A 6,000-nucleotide genomic window follows, 5' to 3' on the forward strand; every position below is an offset into this window, starting at 1 on the left:
AGAATTATTACAGGTTTTTTACTACGGTATGACTTTTGATTATTCCCCAACACATCTTTCGACCGCAAGAAGGCTAGACAGGTTTATACAGATATATCTTAAAACTGTCACCTACGTCTCGGGAAGAGAATATAAATAATATCGATAATGATTTATTACGACGTTTACAGGCTGGTGTGAAAATCAAGAAATTTTAAGCAATACTCTCGTGGTGTCTCCATTTTGTTTCAGTAAGTGGCGCTGCGAGTCGCTAGATGCAAACTTAACAATGTCCGCGCATTTTGGCGATTCTACCCGTATATTTATTTAATTTTCTTAACCAAAGTTGGGTAGAAATGATGTGAGTAAAATCCATACCTGAAGGTGCATGTCCAGTCGGCCCTGGAATATATGGTGCCTCCATGTTACGTATAAATTCAATAATTTAATGAGAAATCAACAAATATTCGAACCTGCTGAACTATCAATAAATAAATATGTTAAATGTCTATTGTACAGTAATGCGACCAGTTATATACCCAATTATTTACAGTAAGAAGCGACTAAACTCTAGTGAGTAAAGAATCTAAGGATTGAGCAGTACATTTCCATACCTTTCACCCAAGTTGCAGTTTTGATACATCCTCCTTTTTCGTACCTATTGCGTAAAGTTAAACTTTCCCAATAATTGGTACAATAATTTTAATTCTTTATTTAAGAAAACCGACCTCAGAAGTTTGTGGAATTAGATATATGTCCCAAGTTTTATTGAAATCGACTAACGGAAAATGCGCGAAACCGGATTCATCCCCTACTTTGCCACCCTTAGAGGTGGAATATTTTCTTCAAATTTGAATGGGACTAATACTGAGGTACTCTCCTTCCAACAAAAACAGAATCATCAAAATCGGTTCTCAAATGCTGAAGTCGGTTAAAAATGTTCGTATAAAAACAAACCAATGAAATTTTTTATGGAAGTTTTAAGGAAGAAAATTGTTATTGTTACATAAGTACGTGGGGTGCATTATAAGTTTCCGGAATGAATAAGAAAAAAACACTATAAATGCTCAGAAATGAATTTAATGTTTCTCAAAGTATTCTCCGTTATCTTTATTGTACTTTTTCATGCGAATGAACCAATTTTGAAAACATTTATACCAGTCCTCCGTGACAATCTCTGAAACATATTTTTCATACTCTTCGACAGCCTCTTCAGGTGATGAAAATCGTTGACCACGTGACCGGTTCTTAATTTTTGGAAATAAATAAAAGTCACAAAAGCCTGGTCGGGACTGTACGCGAGACAGCTCATGAGGTCAAAGTTGTTCACCTTCAAAAATTCATTAGTTTATCTGGTCGTGTGAGAACTGGCATTATCGTGGTACAACGATTCTCCAAAGCAACATTAGTCACGTGTCCAGTTTTATTAAAAAAAGAAGCAATCACTCGCTTAGAGGCACTTTGCACGCGCGCCACTTTGGTTGGTTTCGGCTCCTCTCGAAAGACCCATACGTCGATTGCTGCTTTGTTTTGGGATCGTAAATATAAATCGATGTTTCGTCACCTGTTGCTATGTTCCACATCAAATTTCACGCCCCTTCGTTGAATCTGGCAAGCACGGCATTGCACCAAGTGACGCGATCCGTTTTTTGAGCCTCAGTCAAATTGTGTGGGATCCACCGAGAGCACAGCTTTTTCACACTCAAATGTTTGTGTATAGTATTGATTGTATTTGACTCATGCCTATGCCTAAAGATGACCGAATCTCATGGTATGTCATCGTCAGCATCGATGTTTTTGTTGTTCACAGCAGTAGATGGCCGACCACCACGAAATACATCACTGAGATTCACACGACCGCGTTTGAATTCTGCAAATCAGCTATAAATAGTCATCTTGCATGGTGCTTCATCGCTAAAACCAGTTTGAAGCCAAGCGAAGCTTCGCTGAGCTGTTACGTTACGCTTAAAGTCGTAGAAAATCATAATACGAAAATTTTCACAAATTAAATCCATGGTGATGTAGACAATCAAATTCTAAAATGACGCCACAATATAAAAACAAGTGACAGTCAGATGAAAGAAACGGTATTCTGCCACCAAAGAGTTTCATTTTCAAATGTTATAATTACTTTTTAGATAATGTTTATGTAAGTGGAAACTTATAGTGAGTCCTATGTACTCATTTACACAAACGATCGCTAAGTAAAATATGGTCAAAATTCTCACAGATGACGCTACGAAAAATAAAACCGTCTAAACCCAAGACAAACATCCAAGCACATAGCGCAAGCACAGAAAAATTAGTAAGATTTGCAGATCTTCGATTATCGAGATCGATCGGTTAATTGATCCGTAGTTCAGTTGATAAGAGCGGTACCCACGTTGAAGTGACAGACACTGGTTCGAGTACGATTGTTCGATCTTTGTATCTATAAAAATAACACTGGTGGAACATTTTCACAAAAAATATGGTCGGGGCTGTTCATTATGCGCTAGGTACGCGAAAATAGACTTTCTTAGGCTAAGGCAATGGTACTAACACCAATGTATTTTATACTTTAATCAAAAACCACCTCTCCAAACTTGCACCACAACAAGAGTTAGAATTTGGGTGGGCATTACGTAGTAGGTACGTGCGCGGCTTTGTTTCCCTTACGTTATGTATTTGGGCGGACTTGCTTTATGTACTCGCTTTAAGCCCGTCTTATGTACAATGATTTATGAGCTTCCTTTCAAAAATAAGCAACATGTGTCGTTACAAAATAGGATGTTTCATGATCATGAAAGGAAAGACAGACTAGACTTTACTGCCTGTAAATTCTATTGTACCTTAACATTTTTCTTATAAAAAAGAAATAAATTGCAGTGAACATTTGAAAAACATAAATTAAATCATATAGGTAACTGGTAAAAAAAGACATTTCCAAAAGTCAAAATATCACAATATAGATTTTAAGTTTGTTGTGGTTATTCATTAAATGACTATCATTAATTACAACCCGTGACCATAGCGCGTGTAACCTTCCGAAATATCGGAAGATTGTAATGAAACCTGTAATTAGTGATATCATTTACTAAATACCACAGGTTTGAAGTTTCTCATAATTACTATTGGCACAAAGATATATTTTTTTCTATATTCGTCGATATGTATGTAGTAAAATGAAGATGAATTCTAATCAAAATGAAGTATAATCACGTATTACAACTGCTAATGGTTTTAATAGTCGCACTCTTAGCAAAGTGAAATCCAATGGGTAACGCGCTAACTTGTGCTTTCGAATGGAATCGAATCGATTATTCGAGAAAGTTCTCGAATAATCGATTCAAGCAAATCCACATCGTTCTAGTGCTAGCACACGAGTAAGCAGAAAATATTATTTAGTGTTGCTATGTGAATGAGGTAGAGAGGTACTTTATTGGGTACATATATCAATGATGAAGGTTAATGGGAATTTGGTTTCCATTTACGAAATACCTCATTAAAGAAGAAGGATTATTCAGTAAATGGGTTTCAGAATAGGCAAATTTTACTTTTCTGTGTTATAAAGAGTCACTTAGGAGATTTATGTTATATACCCATCTCTGGCTTCACTTCCCAGAGCTATTTACTAGATTGTTTTTTTTGCGATAGCCAACTCGACTGATACTCGTTAAACGATTACGAAAAATCTACATATTTTAGAAAGCCCCTATGTTCAGCGCTGTAAAGATAGCACCACATGTCTAATCTAAACACGTCTTCTATTAGTTTTTGGATGATATCCAATGACTTTATTTTATTTTATTAAAATATTATATTATATTTTATTTTATTTTTTATTTATTTTGGCACAGTAACAAGGTACAAATCGTATAATATAAGTAAAACTATGACACTATAGCACAACGCGCAAATAACATTATGCAACTTATGGGATATGGCTATCTAACAGTGGCGATGCGTCCATATGACTCGATTCCCATCGGCTAGCCTAAAATTACATCAAATTAAATATTATAAATATTTTAAAGTAATTTACTGTAGAATAATTAGCCAGTGAAATAAAGCGTAGGTACTAGTATCTTGTGTGCTTATAAGTTTTGTGGTTATTTGTCGCCAACGCGCCACTGGTCAATGCAAGTTTTTTTGTTTTGCTCGGCTTTACTAAAGACAATTTTCATGCCTCGCCACTGCTACGCAAGTCAATAGAAAAATTGTATACTTTCAATAATGATTAATCTCTCTTTGATATGTTCACGTGCTTGAGATAATTTGTACAAATGTGTTGGTGCTCTGGTGTAATATAGGTATCAAGACCCTTATAAGACATTATACTGCCTGCACAAACGTATGAGACAGCTGTTGTGACACATTATTTTTAGTAGAAGGCACCAAAAACAAATATTACCTACGACTAGACCTATTATTATTATTACCTTCAGCGAAACATGGTTTACGATATAAGTATTTAATTTGGAGTTTACTATTTTGTGCAGCATTAGAAAGTTAGTTACTTGTCGTCTCTCGCAAAGCATGAAAAGGTTGTAAATCGCCAATTTAAAAAAACCGTCGGCCCGTTCGGTGTATGTTCTTTATTGTCTCACACATATTTCGTACTATTTAAGTGGGGAGTGTTTTTTAATTTTGTTTTTTATACTATTTTCATTGTTACAGCTTTCTTCCTTTGTACACCATTACTTTATGCAATAAATTCATGTGGACGGAGTAATCTGTTACTTAGGTTACTTGATTTTAAAGATATGAGACAGGTTACATGATTTAAATTGGAAACTGGTAAACGGATCAAAATTAGTGGTGAAGACAAGCAGGAGTGCTCGCTTCAAACATTAAGTAGTGAATGACGACGGAACGAAACAAAGTGAGAATGGCTCGCCATTCTCACTTTGTTTCGTTCCATCGTTACAAAGGAATTCGTCGCAAAGGAATTAAACAACGATTCAAAATTTGAAAATAAGTGGCCAGAAACCATCGCAAAGGTGATAAAAAGGCGGGATGATGATAGAGGAGGTCGCATCGTCACAAGGAAATCTACTTTAAATCGATTAAGCCTATCTGTACGTATACGTTACTAATTTTTTTCTTAATCTCAATATTGAAGCAAACCTACGAACAAAGCATATTATACAATAGGCACAATTTACTAGCTTTCTGAACATTCTATAAGACTTACAAAAGTAATAATGTTACATGAAAAGCTGAACGCTTTATCTAACCTGCAGTAATTTCAAACTTTACATATGTACATAGACATTAGAGCTGCAACTAAATTGAGCACACGTAACAAGGGGGACGAAGAAGGGGGAGGGAAGTCCCGAACTTGCTTAGATAATGTGCATACATTAAACTAAGACCGAACTAGTATCTTGATGAAGGAACTTCGCCTGCCTGCGGTCTAATTATAGGGGGATTAGGGAAAACAGGGAAGGGAAATTGAATGGAGAGGTGTACATATTGATAAGAGGAATTATAATTTTAAGATAAAGGATAGCAGAGCAAAGGGCCACTAGTGGAAGTACAGATAAAAGCATAAATGTAATTAGCGAAAAGTTTAATGTGAATGTATGTGTTGTCCGTACTTATGCACCTGTGCCTCTACCATGAGATTACAGTGACAGTTATCGCTAACGACCGCGTAGAATGTTTGTATACACAATGTTGTTTCTTCTTGTGACCGTTAGAGGCACTGTATAATTTGTCGTATAAAATTGTGAACTAATTTACGAAGTCGCTAGCGACAACTGTCACTGTAAACTCATGGTAGAGGCACTGAATACACTGAACAGTAAGTCCTATAGGTTCATGATTTTAATCTTACAGTTTACATAGTGTGGGTATGTAATATATGCACAGAAGTTTTTTTTTATACCAAGTGAAGGGACGACCTATTCGTACACCTGGTGGTAAGCAAAACGCCTGTCCATGACAGTTCAAGTGCCACTCACAGCTTTAAATCACAAAGATGCCTGTAATTTCACCAGCACCCTTACCATTTAAAACCAGAACCCTATAATGCAG

Source organism: Hyposmocoma kahamanoa, unplaced genomic scaffold, assembly GCF_003589595.1.
Source record: "Hyposmocoma kahamanoa isolate Upper Pololo Valley unplaced genomic scaffold, ASM358959v1 95, whole genome shotgun sequence".
Taxonomy (NCBI): Eukaryota; Metazoa; Arthropoda; class Insecta; order Lepidoptera; family Cosmopterigidae; genus Hyposmocoma; species Hyposmocoma kahamanoa.